General features: G+C 41.3%; 1 long non-coding RNA gene across 1 annotated transcript; it reads left to right on the top strand.

Moving 5' to 3' along the window:
- Positions 1–63: 63 nt before the first annotated feature.
- Positions 64–26,515, top strand: LOC112214972. Its single transcript, XR_002948179.2, has 3 exons — positions 64–175; positions 2,009–2,131; positions 25,857–26,515. It is a non-coding gene; the product is annotated as an uncharacterized LOC112214972 (long non-coding RNA).
- Positions 26,516–27,462: the final 947 nt, after the last annotated feature.

The following is a 27,462-nucleotide window of genomic DNA, read 5'->3' as shown; positions in this document are numbered from 1 at the left end:
GATTGAAAGAAGCATTTATTTTGACCTTCGGTGGCGCATTTTTCAAATCGAGGAAGAGAGAATATTAAAGTTGGTTGTGAGATACAGAAGAATAAGAGGAACATACAGAAGAAGAGAGAATATTTCCACAGCTCCACAAGCTCTTTTCACGATTGGCAAAAGCATCATATTTGAAGTAAGTTTTAAGGTTTAGCATCAGGTTTAGGTTTCCTGAACAACTTTGACGAAAGTTGAGTCGCTGTGTAAGTTAATGTTAGACCTTTGGCTCCATTAACAGACAATTAATCAGATAAGAGAGATTGGTTCCCAATTTATCCTAACATTATGTTTACATCTGTGCAAGTAATACACTCATAAACAGTGCAGTGTTGTAAGTTACAGTATACGAATGTTTAGAGAGAAGAGAGGTGGGGTAACTAGTAGGCTACAGCTGTCAGTGTTCAGCAAGTTAACATTCAGCTATTTGAAATCCATTAACTCAGTTAGATTTCCGTACTTGAACTCAAAACAAACAATTGTTATTATCAATCTGTTAACGTTACTCAAAAGATTACCACATTTTGCAGATAGCCTGTTTGTTATCGTAAAGGTGTAAGAAATTATAGCTAGATAAATGACTTACTGCAGAGTAGGGCTAGACATGATCTAACTAGTAACTTAGACTGGTAGTTGATTTTAAGGTACAGTTACGATCATGAGGATTTGTAATTAAGATTGAGATGTGGGACTAAAATGTGGGTAATAGACTAAAGACTAAAATGTGGGTAATTGGATGCTTAGACGTAACCATAGAAAGTCTTGTATTTTTTTGCATAGGGTCAATTAAACATGAAAAGAAAGGGTGAGATATTAGACTTCTGTTCCAAAAGGACCCAATGGTAGGCCAGGCCTATCCTTTAAACTACACATTTTAGATAGCAGCTGTTAGTATCTAATCTAGTGGATCCCTTAATTATACATTTCCATAGAGATATGACACATTATTTAACGTGTATTTCAGACATTTCAAGATCCAGAGAACAAATACAGCTGTATTTGAAAACATTTCCCAGAACTCTGCATGATACTAGGAAAAGGGCTTTCAACAGCTCCTGGTATAAGGACAATTCATGGCTTGAATATTCTGTAAGTCAAGATTTGACTTATTGTTTCACCTGTAGGCATTTTGTCTGCCCAATACACCTGAATCTGCCTTTACATCACAGTCAGGGTTTTTTAACTGGAAAAAGGCGCTGTTTAAAGATTCTGGATTTAAGCTCCATTCGAAAGCAGAGCATCATATCAATGCTATGTATGCTTGGAATCAGCATAAAAGTGCTATTGACAGCAACTTATCAATGTTATAGATGTCATAAATGAGGACCGGAAAAAGAAAGTGGAGGAAAACTGTACTTACATTAAAGAAATTGCAGATGTACTCCTATTAACTGCCACTCAAAATATAGCGCAGAGAGTCTGATGACTCACAACAAGGGCAATGTTTTGACAAATAGCATAGCATAGAGATATAGATATAGCATAGAGAAAAGGATGAATACATGTGGCAATGCTAAGTACACAAGCCACCAAATCTAGAATGAAGTTCTTGAGGGCTTTGCTGAGATGGTACAAAGTGAAATAATAAGAGAAGTAAAAGAAAGTGAAGTTTTTAGTGTAATTGCAGATGAAACAAAAGATTTAAAGAAAAAAGAACAAATGTCTTTAGTTGTGAGGTACTGTTACAACAGTGCCATCCACGAAAGCTTGTTACACTTTCAGTCAGCCGAAATCTTAGATGCAGCAGGTCTCACAAAAATGATCATTGATTGCCTTGAAAAACATGGTCTGGACTACAGAAATAATCTTGTGGGGCAAGGCTATGACGATGCATCAGTCATGAGCGGAAACCATTTGTGTGTTTGCACGGATTAAAAACAGTGCAAGATGAACATTTTATGTGCACTGTAATGAGCATTGTTTGAATTTGGTTCTTGTCGATGCTGTAAAATCTTTTTTTGCTCTCCTGCAGAAGCTTTACAACTATGTATCTGGCCCGTACTTTCATCTCAAGTGGCTTCCAGTTCAGAAAGAGCTGTATCCACAGCAGCAGCCCAGAACTACAGAGACTTGCGGATGTAAGGTGGGCATGCAGGTACAGTTGAAGTCGGAAGTTTACATACACTTAGGTTGAAGTCATTAAAACCCGTTTTTCAACCACTCCACAAATTTATTGTTAACAAACTATAGTTTTGGCAAGTCAGTTAAGGACATCTACTTTGTGCATGACACAAGTAATTTTTCAAACAATTGTTTACAGACAGATTTTTTCACTTATAATGTACTGTATCACAATTCCAGTGGGTCAGAAGTTTACATACACTAAGTTGACAGTGCCTTTAATAGCTTGGAAAATTACAGAAAATGATGTCATGGATTTAGAAGCTTCTGATAGGCTAATTGACATCATTTGAGTCACTTGGAGGTGTACCTGTGGATGTATTTCAAGGCCTACCTTCAAACTCAGTGCCTCTTTGCTTGACATCATGGGAAAAATCCAAAGAAATCAGCTAAGACCTCAGAAAAAAATTGTAGACGTCCACAAGTCTGGTTCATCCTTGGGAGCAATTTCCAAATGTCTGAAGGTACCACGTTGATCTGTACAAACAATAGTACGTAAGTATAAACACCATGGGACCACACTGCCGTCATACCGCTCAGAAGGTGACGCGTTCTCTCTCCTAGAGATGAACACACTTTGGTGCGAAAAGTGCAAATCAATCCCAGAACAACAGCAAAGGACCTTGTGAAGATGCTGGAGGAAACAGGTACAAAGTATCTATATCCACAGTAAAACTAGTCCTATATTGACATAACCTGAAAGGCCGCTCAGCATGGAAGAAGCCACTGCTCCAAAACCACCATAGAAAAGCCAGACTACGGTTTGCAACTGCACATGGGGACAAAGATTGTACTTTTTAGAGAAATGTTCTCTGGCCTGATGAAACAAAAATAGAACTGTTTGGCCATAATTACCATCATTATGTTTGGAGGGAAAAGGGGGAGGCTTGCAAGTTGAAGAACACCATCCCAGCCGTGAAGCACGGGGGTGGCAGCATCATGTTGTGGGGGTGCTTTGCTGCAGGAGGGACTGGTGCACTTCACAAAATAGATGGCATCATGAGGAAGCGAAATTATGTGGATATATTGAAGCCACATCTGAAGACATCAGTCAAGGAGTTAATGCTTGGTTGCAAATGGGTCTTCAAAATGGACAATGACCCCAAGCATACTTCCAAAGTTGTGGCAAAATGGCTTAAGGCCGACAAAGTCAAGGTATTGGAGTGACCATCACAAAGCCCTGACCTCATCACTATAGACGATATATGGGCAGAACTGAAAAAGCGTGTGCGAGCAAGGAGGCCTTCAAACCTGACTCAGATAGGTGTCATTAACTATAACCTATAGTTAACGACTTTACTTCCGGCGCCGACAGAGATGGCCGCCTCGCTTCGCGTTCCTAGGAAACTATGCAGTTTTTTGTTTTTTTACGTGTTATTTCTTACACTAGTACCCCAGGTCATCTTAGGTTTCATTACATACAGCCGAGAAGAACTACTGAATATAAGATCAGCGTCAACTCACCATCAGTACGACCAAGAATATGTTTTTCGCGATGCGGATCCTGTGTTCTGCCTTACAACCAGTGCAACGGAGCGGATTACATGCAGCGACCCAAAAAAACGACTCAGAAAAAGAGGGAAACGAAGCGGTCTTCTGGTCAGACTCCGGAGACGGGCACATCGTGCACCACTCCCTGGCATTCTTCTTGCCAATGTCCAGTCTCTTGACAACAAGGTTGATGAAATCCGAGCAAGGGTAGCATTCCAGAGGGACATCAGAGACTGTAACGTTCTCTGCTTCACGGAAACATGGCTAACTGGAGAGATGCTATCCGAAGCGGTGCAGCCAGCGGGTTTCTCCACGCATCGCGCCGACAGAAACAAACATCTTTCTGGTAAGAAGAGGGGCGGGGGCGTATGCCTTATGACCAACGTGACATGGTGTGATGAAAGAAACATACAGGAACTCAAATCCTTCTGTTCACCTGATTTAGAATTCCTCACAATCAAATGTAGACCGCATTATCTACCAAGAGAATTCTCTTCGATTATAATCATAGCCGTATATATCCCCCCAAGCAGACACATCGATGGCTCTGAACGAACTTTATTTAACTCTCTGCAAACTGGAAACGATTTATCCGGAGGCTGCATTCATTGTAGCTGGGGATTTTAACAAGGCTAATCTGAAAACAAGACTCCCTAAATTTTATCAGCATATCGATTGCGCAACCAGGGGTGGAAAGACCCTGGATCATTGTTACTCTAACTTCCGCGACGCATATAAGGCCCTGCCCCGCCCCCTTTCGGAAAAGCTGACCACGACTCCATTTTGTTGATCCCTGCCTACAGACAGAAACTAAAACAAGAAGCTCCCACGCTGAGGTCTGTCCAACGCTGGTCTGACCAAGCTGACTCCACACTCCAAGACTGCTTCCATCACGTGGATTGGGAGATGTTTCGTATTGCGTCAGACAACAACATTGACGAATACGCTGATTCGGTGTGCGAGTTCATTAGAACGTGCGTTGAAGATGTCGTTCCCATAGCAACGATTAAAACATTCCCTAACCAGAAACCGTGGATTGATAGCAGCATTCGTGTGAAACTGAAGGCGCGAACCACTGCTTTTAATCAGGGCAAGGTGTCTGGTAACATGACTGAATACAAACAGTGCAGCTATTCCCTCCGCAGGCTATCAAACAAGCTAAGCGCCAGTACAGAGACAAAGTAGAATCTCAATTCAACGGCTCAGACACAAGAGGCATGTGGCAGGGTCTACAGTCAATCACGGACTACAGGAAGAAACCCAGCCCAGTCACGGACCAGGATGTCTTGCTCCCAGGCAGACTAAATAACTTTTGCCCGCTTTGAGGACAATACAGTGCCACTGACACGGCCTGCAACGAAAACATGCGGTCTCTCCTTCACTGCAGCCGAAGTGAGTAAGACATTTAAACGTGTTAACCCTCGCAAGGCTGCAGGCCCAGACGGCATCCCCAGCCTCGCCCTCAGAGCATGCGCAGACCAGCTGGCCGGTGTGTTTACAGACATATTCAATCAATCCCTATACCAGTCTGCTGTTCCCACATGCTTCAAGAGGGCCACCATTGTTCCTGTTCCCAAGAAAGCTAAGGTAACTGAGCTAAACGACTACCGCCCCGTAGCACTCACATCCGTCATCATGAAGTGCTTTGAGAGACTAGTCAAGGACCATATCACCTCCACCCTACCTGACACCCTAGACCCACTCCAATTTGCTTACCGCCCAAATAGGTCCACAGACGATGCAATCTCAACCACACTGCACACTGCCCTAACCCATCTGGACAAGAGGAATACCTATGTGAGAATGCTGTTCATCAACTACAGCTCGGCATTCAACACCATAGTACACTCCAAGCTCGTCATCAAGCTCGAGACCCTGGGTCTCGACCCCGCCCTGTGCAACTGGGTACTGGACTTCCTGACGGGCCGCCCCCAGGTGGTGAGGGTAGGCAACAACATCTCCTCCCCGCTGATCCTCAACACTGGGGCCCCACAAGGGTGCGTTCTGATCCCTCTCCTGTACTCCCTGTTCACCCACGACTGCGTGGCCACACACGCCTCCAACTCAATCATCAAGTTTGCGGACGACACAACAGTGGTAGGCTTGATTACCAACAACGACGAGACGGCCTACAGGGAGGAGGTGAGGGCCCTCGGAGTGTGGTGTCAGGAAAATAACCTCACACTCAACGTCAACAAAACTAAGGAGATGATTGTGGACTTCAGGAAACAGCAGAGGGAACACCCCCATTCACATCGATGGAACAGTAGTGGAGAGGGTAGCAAGTTTTAAGTTCCTCGGCATACACATCACAGACAAACTGAATTGGTCCACTCACACAGACAGCATCGTGAGGAAGGCGCAGCAGCGCCTCTTCAACCTCAGGAGGCTGAAGAAATTCGGCTTGTCACCAAAAGCACTCACAAACTTCTACAGATGCACAATCGAGAGCATCCTGGCGGGCTGTATCACCGCCTGGTATGGCAACTGCACCGCCCTCAACCGTAAGGCTCTCCAGAGGGTAGTGAGGTCTGCACAACGCATCACCGGGGGCAAACTACCTGCCCTCCAGGACACCTACACCACCCGATGCTACAGGAAGGCCATAAAGATCATCAAGGACATCAACCACCCGAGCCACTGCCTGTTCACCCCGCTGTCATCCAGAAGGCGAAGTCAGTACAGGTGCATCAAAGCTGGGACCGAGAGACTGAAAAACAGCTTCTATCTCAAGGCCATCAGACTGTTTAACAGCCACCACTAACATTGAGTGGCTACTGCCAACACACTGTCAATGACACTGACTCTACTCCAGCCACTTTAATAATGGGAATTGATGGGAAATGATGTAAATAAATCACTAGCCACTTTAAACAATGCTACCTTATATAATGTTACTTACCCTACATTATTCATCTCATATGCATACGTAGATACTGTACTCTATATCATCGACTGCATCCTTATGTAATACATGTATCACTAGCCACTTTAACTATGCCACTTGGTTTACATACTTATCTCATATGTATATACTGTACTCGATATCATCTACTGTATCTTGCCTATGCTGCTCTGTACCATCACTCATTCATATATCCTTATGTACATATTCTTTATCCCCTTACACTGTGTATAAGACAGTAGTTTTTTGGAATTGTTAGTTAGATTACTTGTTCGTTATTACTGCATTGTCGGAACTAGAAGCACAAGCATTTCGCTACACTCGCATTAACATCTGCTAACCATGTGTATGTGACAAATACAATTTGATTCGATTTGATTTGATTTGATTTGAGTTACACCAGCTCTGTCAGGAGGAAGGGGCCAAAATTAACCCAATTTATTGTGGGAAGCTTGTGGAAGGCTACCCAAAACATTTGACCCAAATTAAACAATTTAAAGGCAATGCTACACTCAATTAGTATTTGGTATGTAAACTTCTGACCCACTGGGAATGTGATAGCAGAAATAAAAGCTGAAGTAAATCATTATCTCCACTATTATTCTTACATTTCACATTCTTAAAATAAAGTGGTGATCATAACTGACCGAAGACAGGGAATTTTTACTCGTATTAAATGTCAGGAATTGTGAAAACCTGAGTTGAAATGTATTCGGCATGCCATAATCTGAGGGACAGGCTTCCAGTGCCACAGGATATCACACTTGAAAATAATGGCGAAAGATCAGTGGAGGTAAGGGGCCTTCTTTCTCAGATATATTTACATGTTAAAGGGCTTTTGGTTACCTTTTGTAAAGTGCTTGGTGATGCCAAATGTCTTTCTGACATGCTCCAATCAAGCTCTCTTGACCTAGCAAGGGCTGTGGATCTAGTAGGTGCCCTTACAGACACACAACAGGACTACAGAAGTGAGGGTTACTTTGGAGAACTATGGAAAGAGGTTGAAGAGATTGTAGAGCACTGCAAAATAAGTGTACAAACAGTGTGTAAAAGACAGCCTAAAACAAGCTTAGGACAGAAAAGTTGTGACCAAAGTGATGGTGAGAGCTTCCAAAGAGCTATTTTTTATCAGGTGATTGACAGTCTCACAGCTGAGCTGCAGAGGTGTTTTTCAAAGAACAATTACGAGACAATGGAAGGGGTCCAGTCTCTCAACCCAAAGAGTACAACATTCTTGAATGAGGAGCCTCTGTTGGCTTTTGCTCAGACCTTTGAGTCAGATTTAGAGGACCTCAAACATGAGGTTCATCAAACCAAGCGTCTTCTTGATAGGAAAGAGAAAAGAAGAAGGGACAGACCGTCTTCCTGGACTTTGTTGTGTCAGGAAACAGCAGAGGGAACACCCCCCTATCCACATCGATGGAACAGTAGTGGAGAGGGTAGCAAGTTTTAAGTTCCTCGGCATACACATCACAGACAAACTGAATTGGTCCACTCACACAGACAGCATCGTGAAGAAGGCGCAGCAGCGCCTCTTCAACCTCAGGAGGCTGAAGAAATTCGGCTTGTCACCAAAAGCACTCACAAACCTCTACAGATGCACAATCGAGAGCATCCTGGCGGGCTGTATCACCGCCTGGTACGGCAACTGCTCCGCCCACAACCGTAAGGCTCTCCAGAGGGTAGTGAGGTCTGCACAACGCATCACCGGGGGCAAACTACCTGCCCTCCAGGTCACCTACACCACCCGATGTTACAGGAAGGCCATAAAGATCATCAAGGACATCAACCACCCGAGCCACTGCCTGTTCACCCCGCTATCATCCAGAAGGCGAGGTCAGTACAGGTGCATCAAAGCTGGGACCGAGAGACTGAAAAACAGCTTCTATCTCAAGGCCATCAGACTGTTAAACAGCCACCACTAACATTGAGTGGCTGCTGCCAACACACTGACACTGACACTGACTCAACTCCAGCCACTTTAATAATGGGAATTGATGGGAAATTATGTAAATATATCACTAGCCACTTTAAACAATGCTACCTTATATAATGTTACTTACCCTACATTATTCATCTCATATGCATACGTATATACTGTACTCTATATCATCGACTGCATCCTTATGTAATACATGTATCACTAGCCACTTTAACTATGCCACTTTGTTTACATACTCATCTCATATGTATATACTGTACTCGATACCATCTACTGTATCTTGCCTATGCTGCTCTGTACCATCACTCATTCATATATCCTTATGTACATATTCTTTATCCCCTTACACTGTGTATAAGACAGTAGTTTTGGAATTGTTAGTTAGATTACTTGTTGGTTATTACTGCATTGTCGGAACTAGAAGCACAAGCATTTCGCTACACTCGCATTAACATCTGCTAACCATGTGTATGTGACAAATAAAATTAGATTTGATTTGATGATTTTCTGGAACCTTATAAAGAGGTCTTCCATGAGCTATTTATCGACTTTGTAAGATTTCAGTCAGCACTGCTTCTTGAGAGATACGCTACTCAGCTTTAAAATGGATTAAAACCCACCTTAGGACAACAATGGTAGATGACAGGTTAAGTCAGCTCGGAATTCTCAGTGTTGAGTCAAGGAGGGCACGCTCCCTCAACATGGATGAGTTTGTGAAACATTTTGCCAGTTCTCACCAGAACCACATGATTATGCTGGTTTAAATCTACTTGGAATAATTTGGCACTTAGGCGGTCCCTCTGGTCATGATTAAAACCTGCACTGTGTACTAGCTAGTACACTGACATTCTAAAACGATAAATCCAAAGGGTATCATGTCACACAGATTTAATTTGGTCTTGATTAGGTCAATTCCAAAACTTTTCTTTGCTATTAGTTAACATAATGTATATGAGCATAAATATGACACTGTAAGTTCGTAAAATTGAAGTTTTTTTTATTTTTCAAGTCAATTTCTGCTTGATACCTGGTGTATCAAATTGCAGTGTGTTTTTTTGTAAATTAACTTCTTTTGTAAATTAACTATGCAATTTATGCAACACACAAATGCAATCTTATCTCCTTGGTGCTTGAGCCTTATTTTCTGAAACTATTTTGGATGTTCAACATAGACCCAGATGATATATTCACGCAAACAGAGTGACCCAAGTCTCTCCAGTATGTCTGTGTATGTGTGTGTGTGTTGTGTGTGTGTGTGTGTGTGTGTGTGTGTGTGTGTGTGTGTGTGTGTGTGTGTGTGTGACAGAGAAAGAAATTGAGCTGCAGTTCCGAGGTAGAGACACTGACTATTCATAGTATGTTAAAGAATTATATTGAAGTAACCCTTTTGGACCACAATATGTGCCACATTGAAGAACTCCGGGTTAAGTGAATTATTATTTCTACCTCTAATCAGCAATCATAGGATTCATTCATGCTCCTTAGATGCCAGGTTAGGGTTACACACTAATTTTCTGTCATGGTCTATGGACCCCCTGAAGTAGCCTTGGCAACTCCCTGGCCACCCCATGTATAAAACTCTAGTTCCGCCACTGGGACAGAAGCTAGCTGTCCTCTGACTACACCATGGTGCTACCCTACAGAGTGCTGTTGAGGCTACTGTAGACCTTAAATGCAAAACTGCATTTTAATCAATAATTTGGTGACGTGAATATATTTTGTATAGTTTTATCTAAAAAGGGTAACCTTTTTAATGTTTCACTGTGTATTTATGAAATTCATTGAGGATGGTCCTCCCCTTCCTCCTCTGAGGAGCCTCCACTGGTGGACACAGTAGACACAGAAGCACTGCAGGCAGACCGACTTTTACTGTCGGCCTACACTGGCATTGATGGGCTGTTCCTGTCCGTCTGACTGAACTGATGCTCAAGACAAACTGAACAGTGTGCACTGTTCAAACTGCAATCTCAAGGGCATGATGTCAGCCAAGGCCTTCCTTTCCTCTCTAACTAAGAAAGAGGGAGTTATGGGAAGGTCACATGCCTCCTAGTGGGTCTGAGGACAATACTGTATGGGACCTGCCCTCCCCCAGCAACCCATGTGAGGTGGGGTCCTGGTTCACCAATTACTTAGGAAGGCTGAGAAAGTTGCGTGGAGCTGCCCTATACTGCCATGTTATATTAGCATCAGGCTGCTTAGGCCAGTAGAGGCTATTGCAAAGTAATGCTTCGGTGCAGTTCAGTGAATCTGCTGCTTTTATTCCCAAAGCAGTTGTCTCTCCCCAAGCCATGTCTACATTAGGATTAATTATAAACACAACTGTCTAGATAGTTAGAGCTTTCAGGAAAACTATGACGTATTTCACTATTGGTATTTAGATTCAATGCGAGGTTCAAATCAAATCAAATGTATTTATATATCAGTTGATGTAAAAAGGGCTCTCAAAGTGCTGCAAAGAAACCCAGCCTAAAACCCCAAACAGCAAGCAATGCAGGTGTAGAAGCACAGTGGCTAGGAAAAACTCCCTAGAAAGGCCAAAACCTAGGAAGAAACCTAGAGAGGACCAGGCTGAGGGGTGGCCAGTCCCAGGATCACATTGATAAATAGAGTACTGTTGACCTACTGGGGATGTAAAAACAAAATAAGACATCATTTATGGTAGAATCAGGTCATGTTTATAATAAATTGTGACTTCATGTTTTCTAATTTTGGTGTGAAGAGGCTATGCCCTAACACTTTCTTGTTTATTAGAATGTGATGAACTCAGTTGCCCCCAACAGTAAAAACAAACAAACAGTCTCCATATATACTTCCATACATTTTTTTATTTGTCAACTGGTACCCGGGGGACCTTCAGACGAGTCTTGTGAGGCCTTTAGGAAAACATGTACGTGTTCGTGAGAGTCTCATCTTTCCATAGGGGGGTCGTATTAGTTTGTAAGCCAACCTGTTTGGACGCTACAGACGATTTTGTGAGAATACCCATGTCTCCTGGTCTGACAAACACCGCTGTAGCTCTGTCACCTTTCACCGCAGATGCGGTAGTGCGACATCGGCGGATGCAGTGGATTGAGAAGCATCCAATGCATCGACCTTAGGGGTTAAGGCGCAGTGCAGTCAAAAACGTGATTTTATATACATTTCAACACTCTGAGGTTGGAATAATACTGTCAAATTGTGAAAATTATTATAATGCCCTTTTAGTGTAAGAGCTGTTTGAAAAGACCGCCCGCATTTTCAGCCTGTTTTGTTCGGATGGAGTTTTGTAGCGTCCAAACGGGTTGGCTTACAAAATAATATGACCCCCCCTATGGAAAGAGGAGACCAATAACAAAGAGAGTTCCAAACCTCTCTGCCAATAACATCTAGATTTGAGTTTTCCCCTCCCCACTTGCATGGCTCTTTGTTAAGAAGCAATTTGTTTCTTTTTGAACATTTTAAGTTATAACAATCACAGTAAGATACGTAATTGGTACCCATAAATGATTAGATATTGAGATAAAAACAGCTGCATTGGACATTTAAATCTGTGGTGGGGATGTGCCTTTAATTTCCAGTCCACCATTTCACTCAACCCCCCCCCATCCTATTCACATTCAGAGGCACCACCAGTCTGGGTTTGGTGGAAAGTGGAGCTCCAAGTCGCTCCTCTCAAACTCTCCCTGCGGCCTCATTGTACTTCACGCGGTACCGCTGAAGCCCTGCGATTGTGGCTAGATTAACTTTTTATGAGCTTCACAAGGGCGATTCACTGTGCTCAGCCAAACTAATATAATTGCAAAAACAGCATTTGATTTCCTAATAATGGCTCAGTGTCACGTCCAATTCAGTCTGCTTGTTCAGCGGCAGCAATTACTGAATCGTACATGTGCAGACAACTCCTCCAGCGGGCGATAATAAGCCACTTTCTTTGTTAAAGACCTTGAACAAACTTGGGCAAAACATGTGAAGCAGAGATAATGCGCCAAGTCGAGCGTGAGCTCATACAAAACCAGCAGATCATTCGTTGTCGAAAACTCCTCAACTATAACAAAAGCTGGTCCAACTGGGTTAAGGTGATTCCACTTTAATAGTGTTGGGATCCCTGACCACAATGGAAATATAACAAGAGGAAATGCCGCTGCTCGTTTGTGAAAGTCACTTCCTTGAGAAACTAAAGAGGGTGCCTACAGCTTGATTGACCACCAGTGGTTTATGAACCGGGGTGGTTTATGGAGGGTGGGTTTCTATTGGTTTATTTGGTGTTCCCTCCAGAAGCGTGACGGCCGGAGGTCACTGTGCAGAAAGGCCTGTCCATACGTGACCCTGAGACTAATTCGACCCCCTTTTGAATGATCACTGAGATCCATCCACCATGTTTGTTGACATACGGGTCTTTATTCCGTTTGTTTTGATTTGTCTTTGAAACGCTCTGCTACTTCTTTCTTGTTCCTGATCAAAGACAAAGGCGAGGCCCTCCAACGAGTGGGCCCTCATTTTTTTCCCCCAAGCCCGAACCTGACCTTAGTACCCCCCTCGTCTTGGCAGAGGAGCCTCTTAAAAAGTGTGAAAGATTAACATTAACACTGACAATGACATGTTAACCCCGTTCAGGTTTACCTACTTATTTCAATTGGTAACACACTCAAACCCTCTGAAAGGAGAGGTATAATTTGAATGAATGATTCATTTAGCCATATTGTACTCTGTTTATACACAGCAGGCCTATGGGTTAGGTGGATTCAGAATACACTTTTTACAATTTCATACCTTTCTGAATTTAATGTGAAATACATTTTCAAGACAAGTCCCCATTGTCTGCCCAAGCCGCATAAAACTACAGAGAACCTTAGCGGTAGAATTTGGTTTCAAAAAAGTTTTTCACAGGAAATAGAATACTGCTGGAATGTGTGAGGAGTTACATGTAGTAAAGTATTTGACTGATGACAAACACACAGCATCAAACTACCTCTCTGTAACGTAGACAATTCTATTATTCTCATGTGAGATCCCCCCTTGAGACAGATACTATAAAACCCATAGGGAAATGACTACAGTCTTCCTCCATCTGACAATAGCTGTATGCCGTACGATACGTCCAGACATTTTACCAAACACCTGAGAGGGCACTCAGTTCACAGAACCCAGACGGCAGCAAGGCGGAGCATTCTATCCCAACAGAAGGTCTGAGGGACCTTAGGCACGACCACTTCAGATCAGTTTGGAACAAGAGAAACCTAACACTGACTTGAGTCTATAATACTTCGCTGTTGTAGAGTAGTGTATAGCTAGCTTTATTGAGGCTAACTGGAAGAACGTATTTATTCCTTATAAAAGACTAAATTAATGGTTCGTAAATGTGACATGTGATGTTGTATAACTATTGCTAGCCATTCAAAGTAACTTTATGTTAAGCATTTGTAAAGCATTTATAAGTGAACTCTATAATCATTGGTGAATCATTTTGTCTAGGAAGATGCAATGAATGATCCCACTGAGGAAGTATAGTATTTCATTGTTTAAAATAACAGACGCTTTGAAATCTATTTACATGCATCCACAGTCCAACCCAATTCACCAAGGTTGAATAGATCCATGCCTCGAAGCCAATGAAGTTCAAACAATAAAAATGGACTCTGAAGGTCGTGGAAACATTAGGGCACTGGGGAAGATAGTAATTAATGCAAATGCAGAAGGTAAAAAGTAAATCATCGGATCATATGCTTGAGAGAAATTAAATATACAATTAGTAAAGTAAACATAGCAGGAGATGAATTCTACAGTCCAATGTGTCTCTATCCTTGGTGTGTGTGTGTGCGCGCTGTGTATATATATAATACATGAGCATGTTAAAGGATTATACAATACACCCCTAAAAAAATTGTATTACAATACACAGCCATTTTGGTACGGTAAATAAGCTGAATTCCTTATTAATAGAACTACGATGTGGGTTATGGTGTCTTGCAATAGAGTCCTATATACATTAAACACTTTTGTTTAATAGGGAGTGCTTTTTGCCTCTGCATGAATGTACTTGTGCATTGAATATTCAATTCAATTGGATCCAGCCCTGAGGCCAATGGTGTTCCAGCCCTTTTTGATCACAGAAGTTCTCACGCACTTACATAGCACATTATCCTTCCACGTACATGCTTGTGAACATTATGCTTGCTTTTGAATACAGTACCTGTTTTTTTCTTTAGGCTATGCATTGTATTGAACAATCAAGAGTGTGCACTTTTCCCACAGAGCAATAATGAATAAATGCTGACTGTATAAAACACCTAGAAAGTAGATGATTAGCCTTTATTGGTAGTGTCAATGTGCAAAATATAAAGTGATTACTTACCTTATCTTATTACGGTTTTTGTCAGACATGTATTACATTTTACAAGCGGTTTTATTGATTCCAGGCAGACATTCGGTCACTTTTCACGAGAGCCACTTTGGTGACCTCTTGTTGTGGTGGACTTGGCATCAGAGTCCTGTGATGCACTGATTTTGGAGATCATGTGTCAACAGTCTGTCTGACAAAGATTTACAGTGTCTGCTAAAACTGTATCCTCTTTTTGGGGAATGCCAGTGCCTGCAGTATTTATATTTAGGCTTTTCTACATCAGGTTGTATTCATAATTGTTGGAGAACGCAGAATATTCTGGCATGTCACCAACAGTCTTCTATTACAGCCCCCATTCATGTTCAGTTTCTTGCTTTGGCTTTAGGGTTTAGCCTTCTCAATATCTTGACATGTGTAAAAGCTTTAAGATCGTGATGATATCAGTCTTGTCTCTATCTTCACTGGCTTTAAATAAATCAGTGCCAGACAATAATGTGCTTTGTTTTTTTTAACATAATGACAACATTCTGCTATGCAATGACTGGAATGTATCTGAAATTACTTTGGATCTAATCCAGTGTCTTAGAGATTGAACGATTTGGGAATGGTTATGTGGTGTAGACATGTTATTTTGGGAAAAAGGCATATACCATTCACCTGGCAAGCTTCCTAAAATGCCTTGCAACAAATTACAAGTAAATTGTCATAAACTGACATGAGCTATGATAAGGATTGTCATCTATAATAGAGTCGACTAGGTGAGAAATCTGTCGATGTGCCCTAACACTAATTGCTCCTGTAAGGCGCTCTGGATAAGAGTGTCTGGTAAATTACTAAAATGTAAATAATACATAGTCGACTCACTGACTCACAGTTGATGTCAAATGTTAGTGTTCAGGCATTTGATTGGCCTGAATGTTCCCGAGGCAGCCCATAGCTGTGACTGTGTCATGACTGAACAGACGGTGCAGAGGTTTGCCTGTCTGAATAAGCCATAGGGGCTAAAGCAAGAGCTTCCATATGTGTCCTCCCAACATCAAATGCATCACGTACTGTACAGCACTTCATCCTCTGAACTCAGCCCCTCAGCGCATAGGCCTGTGTACATTTAGTCTCTTTGCAGAATGACACATTGAAATCTGTGGAGGAGGATTTCTCAGTGACCTCTGGTTTTCAGAGCGAATAACTAAATACGCATGGGAGGGACTGTGCTAATACACTGAAGCTCATACAGACAACTGCTTTCTCGTTGTGTGTGGGGGGGGGGGGGGCACAGTCTAAACACGGGCAAATGAAGGGGCCGGAATAAAACATAAAGCGCAATCTAAATAAGTGTTCTTGATCTTAATGCACATTATTGCCGTGTCCCAAGGATAAAACACTTAAAAGTCAGTCAGGAAGAATAGAAAAGCCGGAGGGCTTCGGAAGCTGGGTACATGTCTATGATGCACACGGCTACTTTAGCTGTCATGCAGCAATATCTCAAGGCATTCGCCGGGTGCAGTGAGGCTTGGCTTAAGCCATTTAGCAGCGCCCTGGTTAACTGAAACCGACAAAACTTCTGATTCCAGCCTGGTCTTAGAATAACACCCCTGGCGAGTGTGAAGCTGTCTTTGTGCATTTCGTCCCAGCATAGCCCCATAAGTGCATTTGTAGCTGACAGAAATACAGATGACGATGCCTTATGATGTTACCAATGTTGCCCGGAGAGGGAAAGTAAATGACAAATACTCTAAGAAAAGGAGGAATCATATCTGGCTGATATAGTTGTAAGGTTTGGAATGAGACTTGTACAATGGCCTGTGGAGAATGCAAAGCCAAGGCTCTGAAAGTGCCATGACAAAAATTAAATAAGATGGCATTTGGAGCCAATGGGTGCTGTATAGGACAAAGTGTGGCTAGTTTCAGCCTAATATTGGCCAAGATTTGCCTGTTAAATAGAGCAGCCAGATCAGTAAATCGTTAGATGTGATGTTTACAATCAACTGGGGAAGTGTAATGGTCCAATGTGCATGTGAAATGAATTTATCAAGCACTAAATTTCCCTGAACATAACAAACAGAGCAAGTGGTACAGTAGTTAATGAAGTAAAACCACCAGTCACTTGAGTAGATTACTTTAAACTGTGGCTGCTAAGGCTTACAGTAATGTGCACCGTAGCAAAGTATTTCTGGTGCTAACATACGTGCTATTGAGTTCATTTGGTCAACTTTCCTTGGCAATCTCCAGATTGTGTTAGATAAGAGGGTGAAAATGGGACTAATGAGGAAGTGTTAGTGGACTACAGTAGAAATGTGATGATAGCTACAACAGCAGGAGACCCAACACTGAGCCCTGTGGGTCAACACTGTTATAAGACTGTTAAGCCAAACGTCTGCATATAATCCCCCTGTGCAGTGAAACTGATTTTTAAAAAATCAGAAGATTAAGCAGGCTCTGCCTACATCTCTTTGTGTGCGGAGTGCGGACCTATTATATTTGTGAGTTGTTTCAGGATACTAAGTGTATGTCGCATTTCACTACTTCACAGGAGAGGCATTTGAAAGTAAACATGTATTCTTTATCAAAATGCGTTTTTGTCAGAAATGCCTTCTGGAACATGTGAACTTTCATGTTCCTTAATAAAAAAAACATGTATGCCATTTGTAAAGACCAATAAAAATGGTTAAATTACGAACCTAGTTGGTTAAGCCGCGGACAAATACAGGAAGCTTCCCAGCTAGCCATGATTGGCTGAGATAATGGATGGGCTGGACATGCTGAGAGATGAGTTCGGATTCGTCTGCCATGTAGCATGCTTCCGTCGATAACATGAGCTGTTCATTATGTGTAGGTAATCCTTCTACAACAGCTTTAAAAATTAAAAAATTACATCATGAACTGTAAAAGTGTTGCTACAACTATCCAACTCTGAATTCCAACTCGGGAACTCAGGCCTCTTTTTAGTGCCCGACCTTCTGCCCTGAAGACAACTGGCATCATGATTTGACTTTGTATTTTTCCAAGGTCCCAGTTGTCTTGAAAACACAATTAAATTCATTATTTATCTAGCTAGCTAGCTACATGTCTTAACAAAAGACTCTTCGTCAGATGATTACATGACCCATTGTGACGGCTGTTGGAAGAAGGTGTGGACCAAGGTGCAGCGTGGTATGTGTTTTTTATTAACTGAACACTGAAATAACAAAAATAACAAAGAGAACGAACGAAACCGAAACAGTTCTGTCTGGTGCAGACACAAAAACAGAAAACAACTACCCACAAAACACAGGTGGGAAAAGGCTACCTAAGTATGGTTCTCGATCAGAGACAGAAAGACAGCTGCCTCTGATTGAGAACCACACCCGGCCAAACACACAGAAATAGAAATCATAGAACACAAAACATAGAATGCCCACCCCAACTCACGCCCTGACCAAACCAAAATAGAGACATAAAAAGGATCTCTAAGGTCAGGGCATGATACTCATCAATTTAGCCAGGTGTGTCTGGGGGTGATTACGGTCATCTATTGCATTTCATGAACATGTGTACACTTAGCAAGATGTAGCTGGGGGTGGTTTTATATATATAACCACCACTTAGCAAGATGTAGCTGGGGGTGGTTTATATATATATATATATATATATATATATATATATATATATATATATATATATATATATATATATATATATATATATATATTCATTTATTTCACATGACTCATCAATTTAGACAAGTGTGTCTGGATAAGAATCATCTAATAATATTTATACAATATTTATCTAGACACTTTTTATTTTTGATATTGCTACTATGCAAATATGCAAGTAACCATTTTAATGTAGCGTTTACACCTTCAGTATCCTGTGCTTGTGACAAATAAACTTTGATTTTATTTGATATAGTGTGTGTTTACCAGAGACAGTCATGTGAAGAACACGACGTGCACCAAAGTCAGGTTAGGTTTCTTCCTAGGTTTTGGCCTTTCTAGGGAGTTTTTCCTAGCCACCGTGCTTCAACACCTGCATTGCTTGCTGTTTGGGGTTTTAGGCTGGGTTTCTGTACAGCACTTTGAGATATCAGCTGATGTACGAAGGGCTATATAAATAAATTTGATTTAGATTAGGATATACACTATATTGATAAATTTGATTTAGATTAGGATATACACTATATTTACAACAGTCTGTGGATACCCCTTCAAATTAGTGTATTCTGCTATTTCAGCCATAAAATCGAGCACACAGCCATGCAATCAATTTATTTTTTATTTTTTTTGCGAATTGGATTGATCCCCTCTACCACACGGAACCCCACTAATCCTACCGACGGAAACGCACGAGGTGGCTAAAAACAGACCTCCATGCTATGCTAGCTTGCTACCGATGGCCCGGCTAGCGGTCTGAATCGCCGTGACCCCAACCAACCTCACTACTCACTGGACCCTTTTGATCACTCGACTAAGCATGCCTCTCCTTAATGTCAATATGCCTTGTCCATTGCTGTTCTGGTTATTGTTTGTTGGCTTATTTCACTGTAGAGCCTCTAGTCCTGCTCACTATACCTTATCCAACCTATTAGTTCCACCACCCACACATGCGATGACATCTCCTGGTTTCAATTATGTTTCTAGAGACAATATCTCTCTCATCATCACTCAATACCTAGGTTTACCTCCACCATATTCACATCCTACCATACCTTTGTCTGTACATTATACCTTGAAGCTATTTCATCGCCCCCAGAAACCTCCTTTTACTCTCTGTTCCAGACGTTCTAGATGACCAATTCTTATTTATTTTAGCCATACCCTTATCCTCCTCCTCCTCTTTTCCTCTGGTGATGTAGAGGTGAGGTTAATGTAGCGTTTACACCTTCAGTATCCTGTGCTTGTGACAAATAAACTTTGATTTTATTTGATATAGTGTGTGTTTACCAGAGACAGTCATGTGAAGAACACGACGTGCACCAAAGTCAGATTAGGTTTCTTCCTAGGTTTTGGCCTTTCTAGGGAGTTTTTCCTAGCCAACGTGCTTCTACACCTGCATTGCTTGCTGTTTGGGGTTTTAGGCTGGGTTTCTGTACAGCACTTTGAGATATCAGCTGATGTACGAAGGGCTATATAAATAAATTTGATTTGATTTGATATTGTATTTACTTTGCTACCATGGCCTTTTTTTGCCTTTACCTCCCTTACCTCCCTTGTTTACTACATTACCTTACTCTGTCCAGCACATGGCCTCACATATGAATCCTTAAAGCGATGGGTGTGGATAAGGGTTTAGAGGGTGTGAACGATGCTGAATGGGTGTGGGTGTAGACAAAGAAGAGCTCTCCAGTAGGTGTACCAAAATATTCAAGAGCCATTTTCTCAAAAGTGGGGTTACAAGGTTATCAACTTTCAAAGCAGAATTACTTTCCCAATGTTCCTTAACTACAGTGTATGATATACCATTTTTCTAGCTCAGAGTCTCTACTTTTAACCAATATATCGAAGATATAAGAAGTTTTGTCCTTAATTGCTCCTTTATTGTTCCCGCAAACAAGGGAGGAGGCCAATGATATCAGAGTGTACCATCAGACCAACTCCCTGATTTGCCAACAGATTTTGGCAATGAGGCTCTTTATCTACTTCCCAAAAGAGTAAGATGAACTTGTCGATACCATTTTTGTCTTTTTGTCCAGTATGAAAGAAGTTAGACGTAGTTTCGCGAGCCAATCCTAACTAGCATTAGCTCAGTCACTAGAAGTCTACTGCTATTTGCTAGCAGCTAATGCTAGTTAGCAACTTCCTTCAAACTGCACACAGAGAAATAAAAAAGGGTTTCAACGAGTTCATCTGGCTCTTGCAAAGTAGATAAAGGTCCTCTGCCAAAATCCCAAACTATCCATTTAAATGTGTGTATATTACATAATTTATACTTTGGATATAGTTTTTCAAAATGAATAGTAAAAAAAAAAATTGCTCGATACATCTTTAATATTAGGAACTGGACCAGCTCTTAGAGACAAAATACCTATGCCGATATTAAGGCAATAACTTTGAATATGCACCAATTGCAAAGCCTGGCATAAACTTCAATGTACACATTTGTCTAAGCATCAGTTTCTTTCAGATACACTCTTACTTCCTGTTTTCTGAAGTTTAAAATATTAACAAGATGGCTGTACTTGTCCAAGTATCTCATCTTAACTGTTGCCCATGCCACCCTGTAGTTGTTATAAAGGCATAACATAACACACAAGCACTGAACCCAAACAATTTGTCATATAAATATTGTAAAAGTAAAAGAGCTGATGCTCATCGTAGCGTGCACAAGCTAACAAGTTAATTAAGCGTAATCCTCTGCACATGAACTTTAAGCTCGTATTATTAGTCAAACGCAATCTGCCGTTAGGTGCAGTGAACTAATTATGTGATGATAAATCTTCTACGGCGTGAGGTCATTTCTCAATGCACTTTAAAGATAGTAGAGGATATGGCAGATAACTGCTTGAAACCTTTGCGAGTCAGGCTGCGGCTAGGCTAAATGTGTCAGCCAGTGTCAGGCCAAATCAATATACGCTTCCCAGGGTTCCTTTGGTGCTGTAATCCAGGCCTTGGTGGGCACTGACCCCAGGGGATTCCTGAGCGCTTGTTTTCTTGACCCTTTTTTTTCAAGAGCAACTGCACTTATGAATATGACTACAATGAGCAGAAGATAATTACTTTTAAATAGCAGTTTGTCTGTGCGCTAAATCACTTAACTCATATCTGAGACACTATTAGGCCAAAGAGCCTAATTTGATGAAAATACACTTCAGACAAGGAATTTGAAGGACTTAACAGAGCACATGAGGATAGTTATGGGAACATGGAGGCCCTCAATTGCATGCTATGTACTGCATTCACTTGTTGCTACTGAAGCAATTTTGTGTGTAAAATACCCCCTTCGGACATACATTAGTGGTTAACCGCCTGCTCCCAACTCTTTGTACCAATGTCAGTGTGTAACAAGAGGGTTCGCTGTAGTCTTAATTTGAGCTATATAGATATGAACTGCACGTTGTAAAGGCTTACCATCCCGGGCACATATTTATTTGAGAGAGCAACCCATTATCTTCCATCTCATTTCACAGATCCCATTAAGTTATAATCTTGTATTATCTGCCTTAAAATAACAATAGATAACACTAGAACAGTGTGTGATGCATCATTTTTGTATAAACCCTATGAAACAAGAACACGCTTATAACAAATAGCCTATGGAAAAAAATGCATCCAGCGAACAGAAGTCAAACCTTAGCCGATTACACTCATTTAAATGTTGTATGCTAGAAAAAAAAATGTGTTCTAAAAGTTGAAGTGCAAGTGTGAACAGATTATTCAAATCTGTCATTGCAACTGGAGTTCATCTAAATTTGTCCTCAACGGACAGCCAGAGTTTCATCGTTTATTTACCTAAATAAATAATTGGTCACACACTTTATTTGGGTAGATTCTCTACAGATCATACTATCAACAAACTATCTGTTGATAAGCAACTGCTTGCTCTGGTTACAGTTAGGGTAAGGTTTAGAATAAGGGTTAGACTAAGGTTAGGGCTAGGGATAAAGCAGGGTTTAGTGTTAGTAGATAGTTAGTTGAAGTGTTATTGATAGTCTGTAGAGCATCTACAGATGGACTATCCAAATAAAGTGTTACCAAATAAATTAATCCATCAGGAGGGATAGGAGGCAGGGAGAGAGGGTTTCCTAGAATGTTACAACCCCCCTTCTAAGTGCTACTCACCCACTTAAGCCATCAGCTGCGTCATAAAAAATGTAAAATTAACGTTTTTAAAGTGGAACATGATTCTGGTCCTGCTCTGGGGGCACTGAAGCGCATGCTTGCATACGGAATGCATTTGGTCATCTCCCTGGCAACAGGGAAGGAAAGGTGCACTAAGTGAAACAGGAGAAGATTGTTTTTATTCTTTATTTAGAGAGTTATTCTAGCCAGTGAGTCATACTGATGCCCTGCTGATGTAAATCTACCTTGCTCAATTGAGGCTTTTGTGGAGTGAATGTCTGAGGCATACAGCAAGGCTCTGTGGGAGAGTAGACCTCTTCATTCAGGGCTGCCTGTTCGTTTTCAGACAGGTTTGTATTATGGTGAGGATACTACAAAGCTACACTAATCACCATGACCATGCAGCTCTGGAAGTGTGATGAGGTTATAATGAGGTTATAATCTCAGAGGTTATGATGTCACATTTGGTAATGTTATTACCAGTGGTGTGTAAGGGAGTGCGTAACTGGCGGCAGGGAAGTCAGGCGCAGGAGAGCGAAACTGGGTAATCAACAGAGCAGTTTTATTCATAAAACCACCGGAAACCACAACAACAAACAAATGGGTATAAAACCCGTCACACACCAGAGAAAACGTGCACATGCACTTACGATAAACAATTCTGCACAAAGACATGAGGGGCAACAGAGGGTTAAATACACAACATGTAATGAGGGAATTGAGACCAGGTGTGTGGGAAGACAAGACAAAACAAAAGGAAAATGAAAGTGGATTGATGATGGCTAGAAGACCAGCGACCGCCGCCCGAACAAGGAGAGGAACCGACTTTGGGGGAAGTCGTGACATGGCGACCTGTCATTCAGGGCAGGTGGGGCAGAACCCCACATTTTTGGGGGGCTTGCCTGTTTTGCATGTTATTTTGACATTAATACATCATTAATACATTTCACATATCAGTTTGAAAACAATGTATATATATATATATATATCATTGAGTTATAAAGCCGCATACAAACATGGTCTCTTTTTGTTTTCTTGAGTAATGCAGCTCCAAAATGCAGGTGTTTCAGCCTAGCTCAGTACTTTCTGTGGCGGTGGGACAAGCCAGCAGAAAATACGGAGCTTTGCGCCATGATTGGCTCAGTGTTTTGTCACTTATAGGGACACTACGTCACCGCCAAGTCTAAGGGTAGAGCTCTACAATTCTAGCCGTTGAGTGCTGCCATAGAGTTGATTTAGAAGTGCCCATCCAAGAAGGCTCAAGGTCATTGGCCACAGATAAAATTACATCAAATCATGTTATATCTACAGTAGCTTTGATTGGATTGATTATGTCAACATCATACTTTCAAACTCTTAGCTAGCAGTCATCAATATGAATCAAGTCGACAATCTACTGGCAAATCCTATTTAATCATTGTCATATGAAGAGAAATAATGAAGAGAAGTTATAGATTAAACGTACGGAGCTCATCGGCCATTGGACAGAAACATTACACAACAATTTGGAAATTGCAAATTCAACAATGAGTGGTTTGGAAGGAATCAGTGGCTAACTGCAAGCATTGCAAATCATCCATTAGCCTGCTATTCAGTGGAATGGCTGTGTGGTCACAAGTCTAAGATTAAGGGTATCTTTTCCTATTTTAAAATGATAAACATTCAACATTGGCCATGCTGTCAATGAAGCATGACTTGTGACGCGCTCAAAACAACTGTTAACACGGAACTGCAAAATCTGACTTTAGTGAGTTCAAGACAACTGGGGACTTGGGAAAATATGTTTTGAACTTTCCTCCAACTCGGGCAACTCGGGTAAATAGGGCACCCCGGCCTCTTTCTAGAGCTACGGCCTAAATATCACTGATGTCATCATTTTTCTCTGAGTTCCCAGTTGTCTTGAAAGCACCATAAATCCAGAGAATGCCAGACATTGATGACAAAATTGGATGACAAAATGGTGGTGCACATGGTGGTGGTGCACATGTAGCCTATAACCTGTTTTTGAGAAATGTAATTATTTAATATTGTAAGAGCTTTCATTGTCTGCATATATGACCCCTTTATTTATACTATGGTTCTGACTTGATGTACAAGGAGAACACTGTAAGAACAATCATGTATTCAACCAGTTTGAATAGAGAAAAGGACTCATTCTATTTTGTGTCACAGTGTGTACTACAATGAGCATGGACAAAATAAAGAAACCCAGAGAACTATCTGAGGAGGCCAGACACAAGATTGTAGCCAAGCATGGACAATCTCAAGGCTACAAGTTCATCTCCAGAGATCTTGATGTCCTTGTTTCCACCGTACATAATGTTATCAAGAAGTTTAAGGCCCATGCTGTAGTCAACTTCAATGGACGTGACCGCAAGTAAAAACCTGATGGAAGATTGCAGCGAAGGATTGTTCGAATGATGAAGAAAGCACCTCCGTCAACTGCCACACAGATTCATGCTGACCTTCAGACACAAGGTATGACAGTTTCAACTCCACCATCCATCGCCAACTCAATGAAAGGGGGTTATACGGTAGGAGATCCAGGAGGACCCCACTGCGGAGTCAGAGACATAAAAAAAGCCGACTGCAATTTGCCAAAACACACCTGAGCATGCCAAAATCCTTCTGGGAGAATGTCCTGTGGACAGATGAGCTTTTGGTAAAGCACACCATCTCTATGTTTACAGAAAACAAAATGAAGCTTTCAACGAAAAGGACACCTTCCCTACAGTCAAACATGGAGGGTTTAGTTTTGGGGTTGCTTTGCTGCCTCTGGCACCGGGTGCCTTGAACGTGTGCATTGCATCATGAAATCAGGTGAATACCAAGGTATTTTGGAGCGCAATGTCGGACCCAGTGTCAGAAATCTGGGTCTCCGTTGAAGATCATGGGTCTGGTTCAAGACAAAACGCTGGACTGTTCTGAAGTAGCCAGCAATGAGTCCAGATCTAAATCCCATTGAAAACTTGTGTTGAAATCTGAAAACTGAAATCTGAAAACGACTGTAGGTAGCTAGCTAACAGCCATGGAAGAGGGTGAAAGGATTAGCTAGCACTTCCAGCTGTCAGATAAGGAAAAGTAGGCTACTCTGGATTGGGCAGGTACCTTTCTGGATAAGGCAGGTACCTTTGTGAGAGGACATTATGAAACTATTCCCCAGTTCCAGTCCCTAGTGAGAAAAACTGAGGACAGAGAGATATAGAAACATAATATTCAGGGCTGTCTAACTTGAGTATAATGCAGCCTGCTTCTTTGTGATGTTTTTTCTGTCCTCATTTACAGAGAAACAAGGTCTGCCGATGAAGAGGTCCCAAAGAATGTCCCAAGAGAGTAAATTAACATTGTTGTATGCCGTGGATTATATGTGTACCTATGTTAAATTTTGTGAAAAAAAGACCATTTCAAATCAAATCAAATCTTATTTGTCACATACACATGGTTGGCAGATGTTAATGCGGGTGTAGCGAAATGCTTGTGCTTCTAGTTCCGACCATGCAGTAATATCTAACAAGTATCTAACAAGTAAAAGTCACACAATGTATAAACCGATTACAACTGGAGCATGCCAACCCTGCTGAGTGTGTACGCTTCTGTTCCAGCCCAGTACTAACACATCTGATTCAATGTATCAAAACAAATTAGTTAATAATCAAGTGTGCTATTGCTTGGCTGCAACAGAAGTCTGCTCACCAGTAGATCAGTGATCAGTGGAGCGAGATTGGACACCTCTGGTATTTATTTGTTTTGTTCACCTGAAATTATGTTTTTATTTATAATAGCCTACTTGTTACTAACATTTTGAACTTTTACATATGTGTTAACTTACTTGTACACTTTGAACTTATATAAAAGTGTTGATTCTTTGAAGTTAAGTGTTTAAACTTAACTTAACTATTATTCAAGATTAACTAGTGTTGATGTTTATTAATCACAGATCACAATCCTGCAATAAAGAGGGTAAGGGAATCTGTGTCTAATTTGTCTGTGTTGTATTCTCAAATGAACATTACCTTTTTGTTCAGTCATAAGCTCTCCAATTAGTTTTATTTGATTGTCACTATTTTTATAGGATATCAGCCATGTAAACCAAGTTTTGCAGCTGATAATGGCATGCAACGCCAATGTAGCCATAGACCTACAGCAGTGGTTCCCAACTCCAGTACTCCAGTACCCCCAACAGCCCAACTCCAATCCTCCAGTACCCCCAACAGCCCAACTCCAGTACCCCCAACAGCACACTTTTGTTGTAGCCCAGACAAACATACCTGATTCAACTCATTGAGGGCCTCATGATTAGTTCACAATTTGAATCAGGTGTGTTTGTCCGGGGCTACAGTACAATTGTACTGTTGGGGGAACTCGAGGAACGAAACTGGGAATCACTGGCCTACATACAGTATGATGGCATCAGCCATAGAAGACCAGCGATGCCGAACGTCTGAGCTGGACAGGTGGGGGAGCCAAAGCGAAGGCTGGTGTGACAGTGTTTAAATTGTAAAGAAAGAAAATAGTTGGTCATTTTTATTCAATGGGGCAAGGCAAAGCAGAGATGACAAATTACTTTTCATTTCACCCATAAAACATTATAGCCTATTATTAAAGTATAGTATGCTTACAATATCATAAACAATACTCTTTAACACGTTCCAAATTACATTTTATATATTCATATGGTTTAAGGGGGCACTTTCTTCATGACGACTAGGTGAAGGGGCTCTACTCAAATGGCACAACACAATCATTCATAATCCAGTGCATTCTGAAAGTATTCAGATCCCTTGACTTTTTAAAATGTTACAGCCTTATTCTAAAATGGAGTAAATAGATTTTAAAAACTCAATCACACAATACCCCATAATGACAAAGCGAAAACAGGTTTTTAGAAAGT

Source organism: Oncorhynchus tshawytscha, linkage group LG15, assembly GCF_018296145.1.
Source record: "Oncorhynchus tshawytscha isolate Ot180627B linkage group LG15, Otsh_v2.0, whole genome shotgun sequence".
Lineage (NCBI taxonomy): Eukaryota > Metazoa > Chordata > Actinopteri > Salmoniformes > Salmonidae > Oncorhynchus > Oncorhynchus tshawytscha.
The sequence above is the reverse complement of the archived record's forward strand: the minus strand, read 5'-3'. Positions and strand labels throughout refer to the sequence as shown.